The following is a 24,013-nucleotide window of genomic DNA, read 5'->3' on the forward strand; positions in this document are numbered from 1 at the left end:
GATGGTGACAGGGAGCAGAATGACACTCAAGGTGCCACCTTTGTGCCCTGGTCTGTGCTAAGAATGACTTACTCCTTTCTCACTGAGTCTTTGCTTAGGCCCGAAGCTGTTATTAGACCCATTTTGCAGCAGGAGAAAGTAAGGCACAGAACTGATGGGACATCTGGTCCTAGATACTATTTCTCCTACAGAACTCAAGCATACCCAAGTACACCTCACTTAAAGTATTAAGTATCAAATGTCTCCATAAAACCAGTCTGCCTTGCATCAGCTGTCAGTCTCGCCTACCTGCATCTGGTCCCACAGTGAGCCTGAAGGCCACCTGAGGGCACAGATGGTCCTCTATTTCCCTTGTGTTTTCCTTTGTCCCTGTCTTAATAAGATGCAAGAAACTCCCACATGTATATTAACTGAATAAATAAAACCGTGAAATCTTTCAAATCTCTACAATACTATTTTTCTCAGTTTAAAAATAACCTGCTTTGCCAAACACTCAGAAACTTCTTTTCTCTCTTAAAACAGACCGATGCTATTTTTTTTAACACACATATCATATTGAGATTCACAACTCATCACTCCCACAAAAAAATACCCCTAGGCTCCTTGTCTATTCAGGCAAGCACTTGCTTCGTAAATTCGTAGAACAGTTCAGATTAATTTCTTCCTGCCAAGAATGAGCTAGCTCGGTAGCCTCTCCTCATGGAAAAGTCTATAAGGAATATTAGGCTCACATCCTCGAGGGTGTTCCACAATGGCTCTCAAAGAGGGCTCTGGGTTACAACTAACAAAAGCAACACAATGATTAAAGATGCAAGCATGGCTGTTCTGCCTACCGACAACTTGTTTGTATGACATGTCATGGGGCCATGTTTCTAAAAGCCCCCAAGTGCCTTTCCGACATTCCATCATTAGCTCCCCTTACCTGCTCAGCAGGGCAGCAGAGGTAAGCTGGAAGGCTCAAGTGGAAGCTGAGGCCTGGGGACTAAACAGCTTGCTCTCTCATTTCCTGCCTCCACACTCACCTCCCATTTCCATTTCCATGGGATATAGTAAGCCTTGTCACAGTATAGCAGCAGTCCAAGAGAAGGAGCCTAGGGACCAAGGCACAGGTGCCCTGCAGATTCACTTGGGGGCCCTTTCTAGCTCACAGCCCCTGTCCTGGTTTACCACGTACCTTCTCTTTTGAGCTCTCATTCTATCCACATGGCAACCCAGTCAAGTAGATGAGTCTGGTCTCATTCACGAGTCAGTGGTTTCTCGGGAAACAACAGCTAAAAACACAACCAGCAAGACCTGTCTTCTGACCCATGGGTCTTTTTTTCCCTTGCAAATAGCACCTGACTCCTGGGTCTTTATTATACTTTATTAGTGACAGTCTGAGTTCTGGACTTGAAATGAAGACCATGGGAACAGGAAACGTGGGTGTGGGTATTCCCATCCTGAATGACACCAAGAAAGTTGGGTCTTTTATCCCAACCCTCTCTACTCAGACCCACCTGAGGCCACGCCTCCTCCTCCATCTGCTAAGTTAAGACCACCCCCCTTCACTATCTGCCCAGTGTCTGATCCCTGGCCAAGGCTATGGGGCTACTGACCTGGCTTAAGATGTTCTCTCTGGAAGAGACTTCAACCTTTGGTCATTAAAGTTACTATCTAAATTAGGAACACTCTTCAGGAACAAAGGGATCAAGAGCAAGATAACCAGATTCCCATTAAACAGCTTCCAGGAGCCAAACTAGTAAATTAACTACTCCAGGCTTTTAATTGTGTTTTCACAAAAAAAAAAAAAAAAGAGTTGGTCTTCATTAGGCACCCATTAACTGGCAGTTTAGACAAGGCAGTTAACTAGCCCTGTAAATCCCCTGCTGTCAGTGAGTCTCTAGGCTTCAGCAGTTTAGGTCCACCAAAGAAGAGAGGTCATGTGATCTGCAGGAAGCTAGGAAAGATGGCTTCCCCTCCAGAATTCCAGAGGGAAACACCCACAGAAAATCAGAGGTGAAGAACTAGGAATATCAAATAGGCCTTTGAAAACCTGCATGAAAGCCACAGCCCTTTCCCCAAGCTCAAGTCAAGAACTTAAAATGTAAAGTGGAGATTAAAAAAAGAAAAAATTCAAAACGGAGACATAAACCCAGTATATTTTAAAAGCAGAATTTAAAAATTGTCAGTATGATGTGTGATGCCTTTTCATCTCCTGACGTTTATCCCTCCATTCTGGTGGCACATAGCCAGAAAAATCACATGATAAATAAGAAGTGGCTTCAAATAATCACAAGGCCTGAGGGCTCAAAAGTACTTCCACATTACTATGCCCAAATAAAACACTCTTGATACTGCTTGGAAAATATCTAAGAAGGACTGTGGCCCTCCTGCACAGACCATGTAAGGAGGGTGTTCCTCCTGGAGCACCCACTCTTGGAGGAGGAGTGAGGGGTAAGTTTAGGCCCCAAGTATTCAGGCTAACATTGTAAAGCAGGACAGGATATTGGAGATGGCCTATATAAAGGCTTCATGTTGTCATTGCCTAGAGGAGACTGACTGGTCACCCAATTAGAACATTATGCAGGGCCATCAGCCAGGTCACCTGGTTCCCAGGCCATCTTGGCTACCACTGGGGTCCAAACACCAGTATAACTTTCATCACTCAATTCATTCCCCACTACTGTACATTGTTAACATCTAAAGTCATTAGCTCTCCTAAGCACACTGCTTCTGCGATGAAGGTATTTTTCAGAAGTATAGTAAGAACGTAAAGAAAAAAAAAACTTTGAGAATTAAAAAGACAATCAAGCTTTTTCATACTCTAGAGAAGGAGCCCTCTATTTTGAACATAATTTCCCCAGAGTCAGCTTCACAGAGTGGCTTCTAGAAGAAGTACTCAGAACCTCAGGCACAGGGAGAAAGAACTCATGGGAAATACCTCAGCATGCTGAAAGCAAACAAAACCCCATAGCCTGAACACATTTATTTCTAATAAAGATCTCTACCCTGAGATAAAACGTTAAATGAAATTAAATAGCACAGTACCCATGTACACCAAGCTGCAGAGCCAAACACCTGGGAAGACAGCTGCACCAGCCCTCCAGCGACACTGGCCACTAGAAGAGGAGGGAGGACAAAGGGCACAGTTCAGATCACAGCTAGTGACTTTGATGAGTGATCCGCAGAGGAGGGTGTGGTCACATGGGGAGACACAGCTAAGGGTCCAACGTAAATGCTATCAGGGCAAGGAGCACAGAACACAGACCTCTCCACTCCAGACAGACCAGCTGACTCACGCTTAACAGACAGCTGAAGTGCATTTTCAAGCGGGGGTTTTGCCATGGCTTATTTAGTTCTGGAGTGTAACTTAGGCTTTGGAGGAGGGAGGCAGTCGGTAAACAGAAATACAAATCAAACATAACATGCCAGATGTGCTAGGAAAGAAAATAAGAGCTAGGGGGTGTATACCTCAACCTTGACAAGAAAGGAGTATATACATACATGTTTTTAAAACAGCTGTTGGGGAAGAGGGAGACAGCACCAGAGCAAAAACGTTCAAGAAGGTGAGAGTATACGGCATGGGGAAAGTCTAAGACTCCTGGGGCAGAAATAAAATGGCCAAGTTCAACCTAAGGACAGAGAGGACGCTAGTATGCATGCTGGAAAGAGGGAGCAGTAAACACAGGCTAGCAAGGCTCAGACTCCGGACAACACAAGGTCTTTGCTCTCAAGCAGTTTTGTAATCCAGAGTTGGGGCTCTCAGCAGCAGCTAGTCATTTGACCCTAGAAGAGAAAAACCTCAGTAGTAACTAGTTCCATATTTGAAAGAAAGGAACAAAATAAATACATAACAAATGAGAGAAATAAAAAAGAAGGAAGGAAGGAAGGGAGGGAGGGAGGGAAGGGAAGGGAAGGGAAGGGAAGGGAAGGGAAGGGAAGGGAAGGGAAGGGAAGGGAAGGGAAGGGAAGGGAAGGGAAGGGAAGGGAAGGGAAGGGAAGGGAAGGGAAGGGAAGGGAAGGGAAGAAGGGAAGGGAAGGAAGCATATCCTCTAATCATTGTCCCACTAACCCTGGTTCTTTCACTGGGTGAAATGATTTCAAAGGTTAAACATTATGCTTGGTATCAAAATTACCTTGGTGCCACAGATAAGAGACAGAGTGACATCTCTCACTCAGCAAACTACAGGAGGGTGTTGGAATGAGGCTCTAGAAGTTCACTGGGCCAAGTTGCTGATGGGTTGGCTCCATAGCTGCGATGGACAGTTAACAGGGGCAACATGGTTTTCCATTGTCTGCTGCTGTCCTCAATGTCATTGGACAGAACGAGAGGTCGGTGGACCAAGGGGGAGAAAGTAAAACAGTCCTGGTCTTCTGGATAGCTGCATCAAAGGCACAATGGAAACTGAGGTACAGGCTCAACAGGTCAAAGGATAAGATTGAGAAAAAGGACTCAGACATCTGGGTGTCTGTAGCTGCCTGGGAATAGCCTAGGGTAGTAATCTTACCTCCCTGGTAAAGCAAAAGAAAAACAGCTCTGTTGACTAACACACATTTATGACAGTAGACATTGCTCCCAATAAATGAACATTGAGCTCAACTCATTAGGCAAGCTTATGTCACCTGGACGCTTTATAGGCTGGAATTTCCACACCTTTGTGTGGATACACACTCCTTCTCAATGTGACTGCAAAGCACATGCTGATAGGAAAACAGTGGCCATGCATGAGGTGAGGTTGCCCCTAATTCCTGGCCAGGGTCTTCACTGTTTGCTAACTTCTCTGAAATTTGAGTGCTAATTTTTGTCTCGTGATATTAATATTGTTGGGGAAAGAATGCAAAGTGGTCCTGGCCCACCGTTGTCTGTCTTCACTAAGATGAAAGTGAGTAATATTTTTTTTAGGTGTCCTCCCTTTGATGTGTTATAAACATATCACATGGAAAAATAATAAACTATTGATTCCCAGAAATGGTTACACTGATGTGAACTGCTAGGCTGTTTTGTGTATCCTTCTTATCATTTTTAAGCTACTTCCTGCACTGCAAAGAAACTGACACAGGATGCTCATGAAAGAATAGTTATTCAGTGAAAGTGAGTAATATTTACACATACTTGTTCCACCCACGTCTCATCCGATTCCCTCAACAACTCCCTAGTCTTTAACTCGGGAAGCTCAAATAATACAATCTAGAGCCAAGAGAGTTTATGACCTGCATCTTTCACTTCACACAACAGGGAGGCTGGAACTCAAAGAGGGACACACAACTTTATCTAAGCAGATGCCTCCTATAATAATTCAGAGGCTCCTTTTTGATAATGAACTCAGCCAAAGGTAGTATGACATCACAAACCTGGTGCCACGGGGAACATCACCAGGACATACACTAATGCACTTAGGATCCTTGTAGTTGTTGTTAGACCCAGGGTGATACAATGGCTTTATTAAAACTCCAGCTCACATAGGAAACTGGAGGGAAGTGCTCTGTGTACTGAATGGAAAGCAGCCCCATTCCAAGTGTGCAGAGGAATGAGAGCCAAACTTCCCAAGCTCCTCACTTGCTGAAGTGGCTGCTGGGCAGCCATACAGTGTGCAAACTCCAACATGATGGCTTCCCACCTGCCTTTCCGCTTGCTCATTATCTGGGGGTTGTAAGCTCCTATTTCCAAACTGCACTGTCCATAAGGCCATGGCATGAGGGTATGGCCCGGATGACACTGGCTCTCATTGGGGCCCTATATTTGCTCAGGAATCCTGGAGTGATGCTCTCTGAAAAGATGGTTTTGTGCATATCTGTTTGTCATTACTCAGAGCAGATGGGGTGCTAAAATTAAGAATGTACTGCCCCAGTTTTTAGGCACTTGCTGTTTCTGTGGAAATGATACTCAGTGCAAGTGTGGGGTGAAGCCAAAAGAGAATGAGACCTCACAGTACAGTTGGGAAATGATGGGGGTCTGGGATGGTATCAGTACTGCCTTGAACAATTAACTGCAAATCCTCTGAGCCTCATGGAGTTACTGTGTTGCAACTATTGGTCCCCCAATACTTTTCCCTCCACACAAAATACTTAAATGGACAATATCTGAACATGTGCACATGAAGACAGACACAGTCTCCTTCCCTCACAGCTTCCTCCTTCTGATTTTAAAACATTTTTGTGACAGCTCTAATATCACCATGGGACTATAGCACCATTCCTGTTGCTCTAGAGGGGTAAGTTGGCTCTTCTCTGAAAACTGAATGCACAATGAATGATAGATGAATTCTACCACTCACAATGTCGGGGACATCAGCATTCAAATATACAAATCCACCACCACTCACCAATTCTAGCAGTGGTCAATCAGTGCTTTTCAGCATACTTATTTCAGAAACTATAAAATATAATTTAGGCACAGCTGCCCCCACTCCTCCAATTTCTATGTTGATAGCTAATGCTCAGTATGAAGATACATGGAGTTGGGGGTGAGAAAAGAAGAGAGGGAGGAAGGATGGTCCATGGCTCCAAAAACACTTCACAATATAATAGCCCTTTGAAGATCCATGATGAATATTAGTATATTAATAATTTTAAGAGGCTTTTTGTTAAAGAAACCTATTAGTCCTTTATAGTCAGATGCCACAATTCATTCAAACAATAAAAAAACTCAGAATAACAACAGACACTCCAAAGGATCAGGAGAATGTCCACCACGATGGGCTTCTTTCTGCGGCAGGGTCTTAACTGTCATTCTCACTCTTGTCCCCTTATGATTCCTGCACTTAACTGTCACATAACTTAAAGTAGCTGCCCGGTGTCCTTCCCACCATTTCCATTCCAGTTTCAACCTCTTTTTATTCTGCAGTCCATATTTCATGGAGCATTACCTTACTGTGTCTGTTAGTTGGCTGACCCTCACTCCCTCCACTGCAGTGAGAAGACACCTCAAGTAGGGTGTGTTTTGATGGGTAGGTGTTGTGTAGAAAGTTTAAATAGCATGTGATCTTTAGGGAACACCTTAAACTCCACAAGTTTTAGTACAACTTTATGAGAGACATACTATAGTTCCATTGAACAATTTTTAAAAAATGAAAAACTATAGAGAAAAACATTAAACCCTCAGGGCTGCTGATGGTACTCATTGCATCCAGTCCCAAGTCAGTGTGTTTTCTATATTATCAGACTACCAAGCTGAATAAAATACTGGCTCTGACTATTGTAAAAGAAATATAATTTTGGTCAGGCTGTGGTGGTACATGCCTTTAATTCCAGCACTGGGGAGGCAGAGATAGGTTGTTCTAGGGCAGGCATGTTACATGGAGAAACCATGTCTCAAAAAAGAAGAAGGAAAAGAAGAAGAAGGAGGAGGAGGAGGAGGAGGAGGAGGACAAGGAGGAATAAGAAGCTGAAGAAGAGGAAGAAGAAGAAGAAGAAGAAGAAGAAGAAGAAGAAGAAGAAGAAGAAGAAGAAGAAGAAGAAGAAGAAGAAGAAGAAGAAGCATGACTTTAAAAGTAAGAAAAAGGGAATACAAGAGGTGGCTCGAACATAATTCAATTTTGCATGTTACTCTTTGCCTGGGAAATGAGCATTCCCTTCCTTAGTGGATTTTGAAGCAGCCAGAATTTAGGCCTGTACAAATACCTTCTAGTTTTAATGTGATCTTTTGCATTTTATTTGCAGCACTTGTTCTAAATCACCCCTACACTTGACAACCAGGCGCCATCCCCCCCCCCCCATTCCTGCCCCAAGTAAAGAGTTTACTTTCTCTTGGAGAGCAATTACCGGACAAATGCCAGGCTGCAGAGGGTGTTTCCCCAGCAGCAGCATCTGTCTCATTGGCAGCTCCTCAGGCAGTTTCATTGGCAGTACTGAAATGGCCAGAAGGTCAGTCAGAGCTCAACAACCCACAAGCTCTCAGGTGGCCTCCCAGCTTTGTCCCAGATGTCACGAAAACAGGAAAAGGGCTTCTGTAAAACCCACCTTAAAATTTGAAGGTAAGTCAACCCCAACATTAGCTCCATAGGAACCACTCAGAGGGATTCTGGTTTCTGTTGGGAGCCAAACATTCTTATGATGCTCTTTACTTAACACACTGACTATAACAGCAACTTGCACAAGGACGGATGGTACCCAGAGAGTTGATACATACTGTGGTGGGCTATAAAATGGCATATGGCATTCACGCCTTTGGTAATGTCCTCAGGTGTGGGTAACCTCTTGAAGCAACAGATTAGGTTGTAGAGAGGCCCTGCTGTGGCAGGAGATTGGGGATGTAGAGAGACTGGAGTCAAGATTAACATATGAAAGAAGCCAGTAGACAGATAAAGACCGGAAACCCATGTAAGGGACTACATGCTCTGAAAACCCCAAGATGTACCAACATGAGAGACGAAATGAGCTATGTAAACGACCTACAAAGGGTCCTGGGATTTGTAGACCCTGTGCTTTTTCCTAGCTCTCTAGCCCACTGCCATACTCCAGAGAGTCTCCACTCTTAACAAACTGTCTCTGTTTCTAGCACTGACAGTGTCTCTATATGATTGTCTATAACACTGCCTTCCTCTTGGTATGCCAGCTCTTGTCTCACCTGCTTTGTCTTAGAGAATCCCACTATCATCCTATAATCTAGCCTATGGGGAGACAATGAAGGCAAAGCGCCAGAGGCCTCCGATGGATTCAGAATCACTGAAGCCTTGCATCTTACAACCTGAAGTGTTCTATGACTGGAACCAGAGCTAGTACAGGAGAGCTTGTAGACTGCAGAAGCCCTGGCCAGTGCCTGGCTTATATGGCCCAATAGGACATCCTAAGCAAAGGTACCCATTGTGATGACCCTGAACATAGGACACTATGTTTACACTTTTAAGATGATGTGTTTGGGGTAATTTGTTACATAGCAAACACAAATAAATGTGTGTCTAAATAGAAAAAGGATATTAATTAAATTATATGCATAGAGTTGCCTGTTTCAGGCTTGTTCAAATGCTGGCTTCTTGAGCCTGTTCTTATTAGATTATTATGGCAGCTTAATTCTACCCCTTCCTGCATCACACATGGTTCATGAATCTCAAACAATGAGTTAGTGGCATCCATACCACATGCTCAAGTTTGCCTGAAATGAAACATCAGGAACAATTTCAGATCTACTGAGTCACAATCAGCCTGTTAGGAAACCCTCCAGGTGATTTCAGGTACATGGATGCTGAAAAATGCTCTTCTGACATTAGATAAACTATTCTTGAAATTGTATTTTGTTTTTCTGCATGCTCTACCCCCAATGAGAAATATGATGTGGGACTGGGAGATGTTCAGTGGTTAAAGGGCTTGTCACTCAAGCCTGAAGAACAGAATTCGGATCCACAGGACCCACCTAAAAGAACAGCAAGCATGGTAGCTCATTAATTCCAGGACTCAGAAGATGGGGACAGAGGCCCGCCCCTCAAGCTTGCTCCACTAGATGTATTGTTTAACTCTGAGTTCAATTCAGAAACCATGCCTCAATGAATAAGGTGGACAATGATCAAGCAAGATTTTAGACATCAACAGCTAATCTCCACATGCACTCAAACATGCACATATACCCACATATATTCATACACCCACATACATGTGAATAGGCATATACATTCATACATACATGCCATACATGAGAGAAAGCGGTGGTAAGATGTGGTTATTAATAGTCACGGACTTCTATCACTTAGAGTGACCTGGTCTGCCTCTGTTACTATAAATACAGGACAAGGAAGAAGCGGGATTACTCTCAAAAGTTTGACACCTGTCACCACTTGGACCAAAGTTCATTTATTTAAACATGTATCACTAAATTTCATTCGATCATTACATTCCTATCTCCCACAGTCAGCTGCTTTCTATGCTGCAAAGTCAGGGTCACGAACAAACTTTAGTGCCTGGCTGGCTTCAATTCTTCCCTAGCTGCCACTCTAATATCCCAAGAAGGGCTTTGGTTATTCACATGCTCCTAGACGAATGAAATATGTCTGAAGGTGGAGCTAAGTGGTAGTTCCATCCAATCATGCACTTTAGGCAGTAAAGACATCTTCAGAAGAAGAAAATGGGTCGTGTTTCTAAAGAAGGAGAATGAAGTTCGAGAAATGTTAAGTGCTAGGTGCTTCCTGCATTCCATAGCTTTCTGCTGTGGAGGTGCAATTTCTCCACTCCCAAAACCCACCTGGAACCCCAGTGCCTCTGCTGTGGCTGACTGTTAAGCTCCTAGCAATTTCCAGCTGAGACAGCAAGCTCCAGGGTGCCTCCTCCTTGGTGAGGTGCTGTTTCCTTCCAGCCTCCCTTAGAAAATGATCACACAGCACTGATACATGCCCAACCTTTGATTTACCAACTACTTTGTAAAACAAAACCGAATGCTCATGTGATTCCTTAGCCTCCAGACTGGGGACAGAGGATATGGGTGGAGGTTTGGGCTTGCTGTGACAGGCTTTCCCATGTATGTATGTTTATTCTAATGGGCTCACACCATCACAGTGCCGGGATCGTGCACGAAACACAGGCATCTTGCGTAAAAACAGGCTCACACATCCCCAGCACGCATGCAGCCTCCCTCATGTCCACCTGGTTTGCTTTTGTCCCACATCTCCCACCTCTTCTACTCTAACAATTGTGGGCCGGGGGGCCTTCGTGTCATTAGCACTGGAGGTCCCCTCCTGTCCCTCCATCTGGGAAACTCCCAGGGGTAGTGACAGATCTTACTGCATCACCTTGTCTTCTTAGACAAGGCCTCAGGGCTCTTGCTAATTACTAGACCTGTTACTACTGTGTACACTGCCCCTCTGCCTGCAAACAGCTTGCCTGCAGAACAGGAGTAGCTACTGAGATGAGCATCTTTATTCTGGCCTAACACATGGTCTGGCTCCCAAAAGGATGCATTACTACCCAGCCAGCAGCTGAGGACTGAAGAGGGTGTACAGGGTCAGAGGCAGCAGCTGCAACCAAGAGCAATTGGCTGCCTCTTCCACGACAGTTTTCCTGCTCACATACTTGGGATCTGGGCACTTCCTCTGCATTAGTCACTGGCAAATGATGCCTCTGTGGAGGAAGGCTTCTTAAAGGCCCAGGAAGCCTCCTTAATGTCTGTTTTCTATTCTTCTCCCCTAAACCAGCTTCCTCCCTGGTCAGGTAGTTCGTGTGACCTTTCCTACTCATAAGCTGTCACATTTTCACTAGTCACTGACCTACGGAAAGCTGTTACACTTACACTGCCTCTTCTCCTTGCCCACCTCCCTTAAAGATGCTGAAACAAGCCAGATACTCGTGTTGCTGGCCTCCCTTCTGGCTGGAAGTGGCAATACGATCCAGAGCTGGCAAATGGAGACCAAGCAGGGAGTGGGTAGGTGCTGTGCTATATTGGAGGCCCTTCTGGGAAATCATTTATCTCCTCTGTTTAAAACAAATAGTAAAATAGTAAACAAACAAGGAGTGTCCCATCTGACCATCCCCATTGCCTTAGCTTCTTTCTGCTTTCAATGGCATGACATGAGGATGTGATCTGTGGATCCATGACAGCTATTCTGAGACCATGAAGCAATCTAAGGAGCTATCATAAAGAGCTGGAGCCTCTGTGAACAGCTTTGAACTACTACAGTGACCTTAGGAACACCTACTCTGATATAACCAGCAATAGAATGACTGCACCCCACAAGTCACTACTAATCAGGTCACTGGCTGTCTCTTACCGACCAGCTCATAGTCCTTTGCAAGATTTTTATTCACCTTAATACTTCTTGACTTCTCTAAGTTCTACAGAGCAACTACCAAAACCAGAAAATCTCTATTAAAAAAACTATTCCTTTATATCCTGGCATGCATGAACTGCTGACTTATATAGAAACCCATAGATAATGCTCACACATTGTAGAATTATATAACTAACATTAATGCATGCAATAATATCCTATTGTTTGTTGAAAATTTACTGTGCTGAAGACTTCTAAGCACTTTGTAAGTACACCATACATGTGTGTCACTTAATCTCAAGCTGGCATGAAATAGGTATTGCTACCACCATCACATTACACAAAAAAACCAAGGCTTGCAGACAGTAAGTTGCTGCAGTCACAGACTGTAAACACTGAACTGAAACATAAACCCAGGTAATCCACTGCACGGTCCTCCTAACTTCTACTTCATGCTGACTCTGTTCTGTGTAGTATACAAGATTAAAAAGTGAAGGAGTCGGTAGTTACACTAAGAAAATCATGACAAAACTGACAGATAATTTAGGCTAACTTATCTAATGGGCACTGATAGAATTTACACATTTTTTAAATGTGAGTTGTATTCTTATCACATAGACTCATCTGAGTAAAGCAGATAAGCATCGTCAAACTGAGGTGTACAGAGGAATGGTGCAGAAGATCATACAGACAGGCAGCCGTGGTGCCCAGACAATACCCCGGAACAGTGCTTACCTTCGGTCACTGCTGTATGACTCCAGTGTTGACCTTGGTCTTACACCCTTCCAAAGAAGGTATCTTCTGATAGCAAGAGATAGCACAGAGGAAAAGAACACTTGCTCTGCAAGCATGAGGGCCTGAATGGGAGACCCTAGCACCCATGTAAAAATGTCAGGCGTAGCTGGGCGCATAGAAGAACAGATTTCAAGAGCTCTCTAGTCAGTTGGCTTAGCCAAAATAGTGAGCATCAGTGAGGGCTCCATCCTTAAGGAAGTGAGGAGGCAGCTGTAGAAGAAGGATCCCTATATCCGGTTTGGGCTTCTATATACACATGCAGTGACATGTGGATCCACACACTCATGTGAATTAAACCCACAATACTGTACCACACACGTACACACACACACACACACCATAAAAATAACAAAAGGCCCATCTTCCAACATGCACTAGCAGCTCCCTCCTTCTTCCTCAGCAAGTACGAGTCAGAGCTCACAATCTCCTGCCTCTGTAATCACTACAATAGGAATCTCAAGAAGTCATCTGCCACTGTCTACACTAGAGACCCCTAAGTACTTATGACCACACTCTGCATGAAGTCTCATTTAATCTCAAAACCCTGTGTGGAACTGTTTCCATCTCCACTTAATCTAAAAGAAACCAAGACTTATAGTGACTCAGTAAATTGCTAAAAATGTCATATTCTTCATTCTCTAAAAAAAGCCCCCACTCCATCCTCTCTTCTGACAGCCAGGGATGCTCACGTCTCCCTCTGATACCTGACCACTCTCCTCAACTCCCTGCACTTCATATTCATCTCCTTCAGTGACTTTTACACATGGCTTGCCTACAGGTCACCTCAAATTCATTGTATAAATACACATGAAATCCATCATGGAATCTCTGCAATGTGCAGGACCATCGGAAGCAGATAGAACAGCTGAACAAACTGCATTTGAGTCAGAAAACCTAGGGTTCAAACTCCCACCTGATTCCCTTTCATCTATACAAATGGAGTGATAGCCCCCATTCCAGCACGGCTTTCATGGGTGAAAGGTGATAATGGATACAAACTTGCCTGACAAAGTACCTGGCAATGCATCTGCAAAGAGCATATAGTAGACACATTTACTACTATTATCATCAATACTGTTCGACTCATCTATCAAATGCAGGAATCTTTCCACAATACCCACAACAGATGGCTATCCAGGCTCTGCTAGAACATTTCCAAAGATAGAGAGCTTGCTCGCTCTCACCATCTCCCCAGGCAGCCGGTTCTATTATTGGACAGCTCTCTCTGGCACAAAGTCTTTCCTGCATTGAGCCAAAGCCTGCCTCCATGAATCTCACTGGCCCTACGGCTATCCTGTGGCGAAGCATGGCACAGCTCCACACACGTTGGTCATCATTCTGGGGGGGGGGAAGCAATTATGTATGTTCTCTTGACATCTTCTCTTTTTCAAACATTCATACCAACACACTGTACCTCCCACAGTGTGATTTCTATATTACCCATAAAGCTCACTATGTCCTCAATGTGCAATTCCCTCAGGGGACACAGCAGTCCAGTATCTGATATAAATGAACACTGTACTTTCATTAATGCATTTAATAATCATACTGTGATAAAGTAGCGATATATTGTCACAGCTATGCAGGCTAGGGCTGAAATTTGCAAGTGTCCTCTCATATTAAGAGAGATCAAGCTATGTCTTCTCCTGTCCTATCCTATCCCTGTGCAAATTGCCACCAACAGCCTGATTTATCCCATCGGCTTTCACTTCAGTCAACTAACAACTTTCTGAATTATTCTTTCTGCCATTTATATGACTCTGCTCTTCAAACTATTGATTGCAATTTTCCATAAATGGGTTCCAATTTCATCATCAAAATCAGCATTAGAGGCAAGAGTGGTAACTCATTTCCATTCACTTTCAAGAGTAATTATGCAGAGATATTTTATTAAGGTCTCAAGGTACAAAAGTACATAAATGTTTAAGTGAGGACATAAGTGAAAATGACAATAGAGCAAGATGAGTGCCTAGGAGAGTAGTGCTGAACCTGCAGCAGGAGGGGCCTCTCAATCTGGCCCCCTCCGGACTGCTTAGAAAAGGCTCCAACCAGCAGAATTAGCACCCCGTGAGGGAGGGGTGACCCAAGAGGGAGTACTTTATAAAGACCCCAGGTGATCGCAATTTACTTTCTGTGTCTATGTCTGTATCTGTGTCTGCGTCTCTCTGTATGTGTATGTATCTCTCTTTCTCTATGTCTATTTGTGTGTGTATATATACACACACTCACATTCTGATCCTGCTGGCCTGAAGGGTACGGGATAGTTCAAATCTACCCAATGCCCAAGGATCCTAATGTACCACTGACTCATGGACTGAATAGCCAGGGCCTGAGATATGTCCCCTAGTTCTCCCCTAAGTTTCTCTCTGCAGTCTTGCCTTCTTATGCTTTCCTAACTGAACTCTTTGCACCATGTGAGTGAGATCAACAGTAAATAGAAAGGTGGATACAATGCTGGCTTATGATGGGAGTTCTGAGAGCCTAAGAGAGGCTGACACGCGGATGGGGGTAGAAAGGACAGCTTTCCAAAACAGGTTATGATTTTCTGAGTCATACATGGAAAGGCTATTCCAAATCTGGGAGACAAGTGGACCGCCTGAGAATTCAGAAAAGCTGATGAGGGGGTAAAACCAACACATTCGGGAGAGTGTTCCCCTCTGAGGGTGCCAGGGTACAGTTTAACTTTAGTCTTATGCAGTTGGAATATTGACTGCAATGGTGGCTGACTTGCCACTTAAGCTATGTCACCAGAGCCTGAATCCAACTTCACCAAAAGGAAGATCAGATTCAACCATGAAGTAAAACCTTTTGACTTAGTGACTTAGCAGGGTACATGCCATTACTGATCTGGCTATATATTCTTAGGATGGTTAGAAACTACATTTTTACAACATCTATTTTTTTCCATTCCAACACTTTTGTGAAGCATGTGTTAGTATAAGGTGTATAAGTTATTATTCAGGGTTTTGGAAAGGCTGTAAACCAGTGAGGTCAGGTAGAGAAATGCAACTCGGGGTAATCAGAACCAAGAGCCATCTGGAGGGCTGTTTCAGGCAGCATAGACACACAGAGCTGGTGGCTGTTTGTATTTGTAAAAACATGGCGGGCTTCTGCAACGTCAGAGCAATGCAGCCCCTCTAGTCCTGATGACTGGCAGGGAAGGGGAGAATTACATGTATTTGGGGTGAATGAAACTCTGGAAGAGGAGGACAGAGACGACTCAGCCTAATTCAATCAGACGTTACAATCAGACCTGGTTAATGTGAAACAATTAATACAATCCATTTTTATGCAGATTAGAATGTTTCAAATTAACAGGTCAATAGCACTCATATGCTGTGAATGTGGGCTCCACCTGAGCCAGGTGAACCGTTAAGTGAACCAATCTAAACTTTATTACAGAGGACTCCTCAGACTCTTCGGGATTCACAATCCACTCAATTTGGAGTTAATCACTCACATTTTTCTCTCATCTACCAGATATCCTCATTTAAGACAGACCTGCTAGGCTTCCTCTTATGACAAAAGACAAGGGGGGCATGAATTATTCATTAGCAGCGAATGTATCATTTTATCTGTTTATTTTCTAATTATGTGAAGTCAGATAAAGAAGCAGTCAATAAAACCAAGAGATGTCCCTTCCCCCATTATATGGAATTAGAAGTAGACGATGTTAGTGTGGGTCTTGGAATCTATAAAGAAACATTCAATTAGCAGTCTGTATTAGAAAAGGGGACCAAGAAGAACAATCAGGACAAGTGCAAAGCCTGAGTGTGGCTCTCTGAGGATTCTTCCCACTTTGTCTCCCTGACCCCCCAATCCCATGGCAAGCTACCTCCAAGGCTATATCTGCCTTCCTGCCTTGCCTCTCTCCTCTGCTCAAGTCCCTCCCAAGGGGAGCCCTTCCCTTCTGCTGCTCAGCAACCCCAACCATCCTTCAGGGTTTATATGTCATCCTTAGCAGCCCAGCACCCAGACGAGCCAGACTCAATGCTGACCAGCCTCATTCCCTTAGGAATCCAATCACCCACACGCTTCTCTGTTTGGGTTGCCTCTACTTCCTTGAGACTTGCCTAAGTCCCAGAATGGAAGCCTGTTCCTTTTTATATGTTGGATGCCATGCACAGAGCTGGTGCTGAAGGAACAGCTGCTCACCTCCCCCAACTACCCTGCTGGATCCTGCTCATCTCGTTCTCTTGCTTCCCAGTGAAATGGTCCTGTGTTTCACTTATGTTCATACTGGACAAGCCTGGGGTAGAAGGCAGACAGAAAAGAGGAAAAAGCTGTGTACGCCTCTCTGACTTTGATACAAATCACACCTGATTCCTTTGGATTCTCAGACTGTGGTTCATGCTGCCACTGGAAGGTCAAGCTGCACCGATAGGAGTCTTCCCTAAGGGTAAGGAAGAGAAAACCTTCAAGGATCAAACCTACCCCTTCTTCTTTGAGTCGACTTCAGTTTCTGAGCTATAATTTTTCTACATATTAAAGAAGTTACATGTCACCTCAATGTTTGGTGTAAGGACTACATGAACTACATCTTAACCAAGGATTGGCCTCATATGTCCTGGCATTCCCTGATTATTTACAGATGTGCTATCTTAGGCAACTATGACCTGTGATGTCATTGCAATGATGATTATTTGGTGACACATTGTTTGGAACCCATTTCCATTACTAAGAGATGTGGCTGAATGTTACACTTCTGAGGCTGGGATTTCCAAGACTTAAGTACCAACAGCTTTGTGCCCTGTATGAAGGGGATTGAAGGTGAGGATATAATTTTATCACTAGACCCAAGATAAATGATAAATGGGCATTTATTGGGGAACAATTACACAGAAAAAATACAAAGAACCACTGGTGCATTTCCCTGCTCTTCCTACCAGATGTGATGATCCACCAGAAAGGGTGCACCAAGGAAAACCACGCCTCAAGCTCCTCTCTTTCCTGCTTCCACACACCTGAAACCACACCCAAAGGGGTGTGGCCACCGTTACAGGTCCACAGGGGGTCTTCTCTTTATGGATGAAGATGACTACCTTCCCCCTGTGTCTTTGTGTGATAGAGAACTAGAGGTCTGGTCTCTTCCTTGTCTTGTGAAGGTGCTATAGCCCATCATGGGGCTCCATCTGAGACAGCGGGGAGGATGAGCCTAAAAAGACTGCGGCCACTCTCATACATATTCTTTGTGTACCACAAGCTATGGTCAGATGCCCTTCACACACAGGTGTTAGTGATCGTTCCAAAAAATGAACACCTGCTACAGCTGGTCCCCAGACCTCCTGAAAGACTTCCAGGTAGTCAGCTCCTTCCATGGACAGTGTTAGAAAAGCAGTTGAAAAGGTCACCAAGTGGTACCATAGGACAATGTTCTTCCTATGCCTAAGAAGCAGAAAGGTGTTCAAATACTGAAACAGACCCTGCCATACATGGGAGCATTACCAAAATGAGAAGGGAAGATTTGGTGTCAGGTAGGCTCAGTTGCTCAACTACTGTTTCTTGAAGATGAGTGACCAAATCACTCCCTTTGCCAAAGTGAGCTTTCCACTGGGCTGGAAAGATTTAAAAGTTATAAAGCAAATAAAAAGAAGGTAAACAGGAATTAAGGTATGGTGCCTCAGGCCTATAATCAAAGCACTTAATAGGCTGATGTATGGATTCATCTCAAGTTCAAGGGCAGCCTGAGGTACAGAGTGAGACCATGTGTCAGGAAAAAAAGAAAAACAACAAACAAACAAAAAAACCCTGGCATTTTGGTCCATGATTGCAATTCCAGCTCTCAGAAGTCCGAAGCAAGAGAACCATGGGTTCCAGACCAGTCTTGGGACAGAATAAGAGCCTGTCTGCAAAACAAAACAACTCATAAAAACATGGGAATATGACAAATCTGGTTCCTCTGTGATGTTTAGAAACAACTTGCAGAGATATTTTTAATGGGGCTCTTCCTTTACAACCCTAGCAGGCCATATTTTTAGGGAGGAATGTCAAATGCCAATGAGTCAAATGATCTAAAAATAGGCATCTCTTGGTCTTGCCTGGCTGTTTGCTACCCATGACAGCTGTTGCATCCTGCAGGGTGACATTTCTCACATCTGCCACCCAATCAGTAACACAGAATACAAGACACCTAACTGTGGAGAGGTGGGTGGGTTTGCAAGTTTTCTGGGTCAGATCATAGAAATCAGGGGAAAAATTAAAACCAAACATTCAGGAAGGTGCACCAAGTTAAATCTAGTTGATATCATTCAACTAAGTAATAAGTGGTGACCAGGGATACTACCCTGAAAATAGATTCAGAGACATTACATGTGCTCCAAGAAGACTGTCACATGGATAAGAGGTTTCCTTCAGGAGGGGGAGGTGGGTTGTGGCCTGGATAGCAGGTACATCCTAGGCTAAAACAAACATTCACACTGCATTTCATGGTAAGGAAGTTCCTCGGTCATAGAGCATATTAAACCAGATGACCATACCAAATATTTGGTCAAAGGTCTTCCAAGTATTCCAAAGACTTGAACTGAGAGATTTCACAAAGTACTAGCACAGATCACTGTAGAAAGCCATTATCAGAGGTTACATCATCCAATAGCCAGCCTATTAATCCTTCCTAATTTGTGGGTTCTGCATCTGAGTATCAACCAAGGAGAGACTGAAACTATCCAAAGAGTAAACCAACAACATGAAGCTCAATTGTTTCTGTACTAACTAAACATGCACAGACATGACTTTCAATATACTCTAAATAATGGAGTGTTGTGACAACTACTCACATAACACTTACATGCCTTAAGTAGATAAGATCAGAAGATGAGTCAACAGCTGTGAGAGGATGTACACAGTCTATACATACAGTGTATCATTTTACAGAAGAGACTGAGGATGTGAGAATCAATATAGGTCCCATAACGAAATCTCCTGCAAGTATCAAATGATGGTAGTACTCTCTAGACACCACCAGAACACAATGGTAAAATAAGATTTCCTGATTCCTGCACCAATTTAAAATTAATGGTGAGAAATCTATTCACACCTGCCTAGAATCATGGCCGCCTATGAGAACTGAGATAGTACTTCCACAGATTACTTTAAAAGCTGAGGGCTCAGGTGGCAGAGTGGTTGTCTTGCTTGCATTAGGTTCTGGCTTCAGTCAAAACAAATACAAATTACTAAAAGAATTCTGTCTATCATTAATGTGATTATGAGGGGCTATCTATGGAAAGTGCTAAAATACTTATATGAAATGAATAAATAATTACATTCACAACAGTTCAAGAACCAAATGCCAATTGGATCCTCCAACATTGGGAAATTACTGGTATTTCACAGAAGGTGGGGAAACCTACCTTTTTTCCTTGACTGTCAGTACACAGCCTAGAACAATGTCCTCTAAGTGTGACTGAAGATTAGCATAAAGGAGAGTGAGGGTCTGCCTGAGGGAGTCTGACTGAGCAGGGAAGTCCATCCCAAGATGACTGATGGACTGACACAAATCATGAAAAAAGTGATTCTTAGCTCACTGTCCACCCCCACAAAGCCCAGAAGGGGCCCTGAGAACAGTCCTACTATGTGTAAGCTAGATAGTATGATTCCTTAGTATTTTAATTCCTGGTTGCTTATATACATTCCTCTCCATGGTCATTACTCATCTTCTACATTGTCCCTAATTTTTGCAGAGGACTCTCTCTTCCCAGTGCTCTTTGCATATTAAAACAGTTATTCTGCGTGTACAGGTGGACTATCTGTGTCTTGAAAACTTTCGATTTTAGCGAATCTACCTGTGCACCACATTCATTAATTACAAAATGTTTTTCAATTTTTCTCTTGTACAAAAAAGTACAAAAGCATCAATACACATATGTATTTCTATATTTACAAGTTGGTCCCCAGTTCAAAAACATAAGAGCAAAAGAACGTACCTAAGTACTTACCAATAAATCTTAAAAGTGAAAAATCTACCTATAAATACCCCGGAAACAGTCAATCAATAAAAATAACAAAATAATGGATGGTGTTGTATTGAGTTAAAGTATAACACATGATATTCATTAGCCCGTTAAGCCGTACTCCTTGAATCAAACCACATATCACCAATGAGCATTTCTGACATTAACTCAGAAGGCTATAGCAGTCACCCAGGGATGCTTGTAATGTTCTACACTCTCCCTGTTTTTATAGAAGGGTTATCGGGGCAGTTCGGTTCACATTTAAGAAGGCAGCTGGGTGACAGCTGAAGCATTGAGCTACAATCAAGTCATCTGCTTCACATAGGTAACCTGGACAGCTGCACTCCAGCTAATCAGCCTGGCTGAAGAATTGACAGGCTGGTGGAAATCAACCAGAGTAGGATAGGGAGGGGCTTTTCTTGCTCTCAATAAACAAGAACAGGAGTAAATAAATAGATAAATGCATCCAGGCTCTTGTACTGCACTTGTTTCTGAAGTGCTTTTCAACACTGTGTCATTTGATCTCCATGATGGTGTCTGTATGGTGTGCAGATTACAGAAGGGAGAATATATTCAGGCTGTCCAGTCAGCAAGACTTCATCCACATCCTTGCTTCATGGCTTACAAGCCTGGTATCCCTGGGCAAGAGATCTTGCCAAGTTTCTATTTCCTCATCTGTAAAAGCAAGAGCACAATCCTCACCCCAGAACAAGGGAGACAATGTCCGCATGGCATCCAGTTCTGAATCAGATACACAGACAGTTAACAAAGTCAGGCTTCTTTCATGTTTCCATCTGGTAGACGGGGAAATCGGTGCCAATAAGATGTACTTCCTGAGAGCCAGGGTCAGTTCCTGGCTTAAGGGAGGCACTCTGGGAATCGTCCTTCTGTATGTTGGGTTGGTTTTGATCCAAATGTCCGTTCCAAGAATCTGTGTGTTGCCTTACTGTGACTCAGTACCTTCGTAGCATATACCCACCCCTCTTGTCAGGAATACCCATCTTTTCTCAATGACCATGCCTAGCTTCCTTAGAGCCACCCAAGGGCATCAACTGTAGTATCATCCTTTTGTCCCTGGCCACTCTTTCCTGATCATTCCTCAAGTCATCTCTAGGGGTGAGCCCACAATACTATGGGACAGGTTGTCTTATAAAGGAAAGGAAAAGAAAAGCCCTCTCTCTTGGAAGCTGGCCACGCTTCTCATCTTCCCAGTTTGTGTGTAAGTGCTTTCTCCTGTTAATAAAAATATTTGTTTCCCCATTGCACTGATTCCCTCTTCAGTCATCCCTACAGTGCCTGATCACTCCGCTCTGCTACCTTTGTCTTTGCTCTGCCACTGATCTTCATCTGTGTACTGAGACTGGAGACCAAGTCTGACAGGGGAGCCCCCAGGAAGCAGAGGCTAAGGTGTGTTGTTTGACTCTTCATAGTTTTAAGTGCTGGAAAGAAACTTCTCCTGAGACCCACAACAATGTGACCACTAGAGCAGCTGCCCTCACTTTATGCCAGAGATGGGGGATGCCTGATTTCATCCTCATAATGGCCTCAGGACTTACATGCTCTGTTTGTGCCGCTGTGCAAATAAATTGCAGAGAGGGCAAGAACAGGCCTGTGACTCCTAACCTCTCCATAACAGGAGGCACAATGGCACTGTGGCTCAGTTCAGGCCCGATGGTCAAAGCCACTGGGCAGACTAACCTCATTTCACCTTTTCCAAACTGTGTGGGGACAGGACACAAATATATCGGGCTGACTGAGCCAGCAACTCCTAATGCCCTCTCTAACCCTTGTCTATGACTGAGGCTAGGAACCAAATACCAGAATCCTGCTTAGCTTTTCACTGAGGTTGGCTATGTGCCCCAGCAGGAGGCCAAATAGATGCAGATGAAGTTCCTGAGATAGGCTTTCTCTCCTCTCACAGACAACCTCACAAGCCTCCTCCCCTCCCATCAATTCTTCCTTGTGCTTCCTTCTTCCTGGCCTGGCAAGGAGAGGAGAAAATGAGAAAAATGGAACCCCAGCAGCTACTTTAAGCTCTTGAAGAATAAAAATGACACATTAAGGATTCCCTAGAAGAAAGGCAAATGGAACTCAGGTTCTCAACCCCATTCCTTAGAAGTTTATGGACTCCCACTCACTATCAGTTGAAGTTTCCTTTTAATCAGTAAGAGCTAGCATTTTGCTCATTGAGGACACTGAGTTCTGACATAAGCAACCAAACACATAATACCAAGAGACTTAACTTCCCCTCAGATGCAGGTAATAACTCTATCTGTCCTTTATAGTGTTGGGAGAATCAAAAATGCATTTAAACAACTTACCTTGGTTTCCAGCATAGCAGGAGCTTGCTAGGTAGTCACTATCCCATTAGTCAATGAGTCCTAACACCCTTTCTTCTGCAGGCCATCTTCTAAGAGTTCCTCATCTCTTACTCAGACTGATTGATGCAGCCAGGGAATTGAGTGTCTTTCCCCACAATGTTCAAGAAGAATTCCTAGATTACTGAAATGTACCCAACACAAGGACTGCTGCTCAGACAAGCATGGTCAGCCATAGTAAAGGATGCTCAGGGCCATGCATCTAAGGTTTCTGGGAGTTCGAATGATGTCTGACTGTGATGTCCTGCTTGGTCCAGCCTCCTCACATGTGCTGGCCTCAACATCCTCCTTCTTGTTCCTTAGATGTGTACTGTGATCTCTTTTCTCCCAGGGTTTGGTTGCCTGAATACTCTTTTGTTCCTTGTGTGGCTGTGTCCTTGCCATCTGCTGGCCCTCCGAGTCCATTAGGCTTGCCCTGGTGAAGTCTCTGCCTCTGAAAGGAAGGCTCTGTTCTGTTCACTCCCCCTGCCTCTGTCCCTCACAGGGACAGTGATCTGCCTCTTGACTCTTCTGTGGGTTTCTTACTAACTGATTTGGGCAGGGGCAGAAGCTTCCTTAGGCAGGCACTCCTCTGTTTAGAACCAAACCTAGCAGGGGCAGGAGACGAAACAAACCAGCAGAAGTCTATCCTTGCAGCTGGACAGAGCAGGATCAAGCCTAGTTTTGCCCTCTGAAAAGTGACCTGCTCACTGACTTCTATTCCAGCAGTAGAGCTTGTATACTGCCCCTCCAGGCCATTGTCCCCTTGGCAGGAGAGCAAGTACAGGACCTGCAAGTTTCATATCTGGTCCATATGTGCCCCATCTATGCACACTTCTTTCTCTTTGTCTAATTGTACTGAGTGACCCAACACAGTGCTAGAGAAAGTAAAAGCAACCAACCAATTAACACAGACCAGAAAAAAAAATGAGTGGGATTTCACTCCTGGAGATTCGCCAGTCCTGCCCCTCACAAAGCCATCACACTCCCTGCAGACTACAGTGTGCTGATTTATCTGTAGATTGCAGGCAGCATTAGCATCTACTGCACAGTGCTGCTGCGAGGATTAAATAAATTAATAGGCATTAACTGCTTACAGTAGTTCTGGCTCATATTAAAGCTCAGTAAATGCTGGCCATTATTCTGAGTCTATGTGGATCACCCTAAATAACCTGATTATGTCCCACCATCAACAAATGTCTGTTCTAGAACAAATGGGAATCTCTCACTGTCCTTTCCATTGGCC

At 43.9% G+C, this 24,013-nt stretch overlaps 1 protein-coding gene across 18 annotated transcripts in view; it reads right to left on the bottom strand.

Moving 5' to 3' along the window:
* Positions 1-24,013, bottom strand: part of Dab1 (DAB adaptor protein 1) — a 1,089,646-nt gene that overhangs the window by 258,075 nt on the left and 807,558 nt on the right. The window contains exon 1 of one of the 18 annotated variants that reach the window (XM_040757050.1): positions 3,028-3,087. The exons of the other annotated variants lie outside the window; for them this stretch is intronic. The gene's annotated coding sequence lies outside the window, so the exon portion shown is untranslated. Of the gene's footprint in view, positions 1-3,027; positions 3,088-24,013 lie in introns of those variants that run through there. 18 annotated transcript variants of the gene reach the window in all.

Source organism: Mesocricetus auratus, unplaced genomic scaffold (assembly GCF_017639785.1).
Source record: "Mesocricetus auratus isolate SY011 unplaced genomic scaffold, BCM_Maur_2.0 Super-Scaffold_100014, whole genome shotgun sequence".
NCBI lineage: Eukaryota > Metazoa > Chordata > Mammalia > Rodentia > Cricetidae > Mesocricetus > Mesocricetus auratus.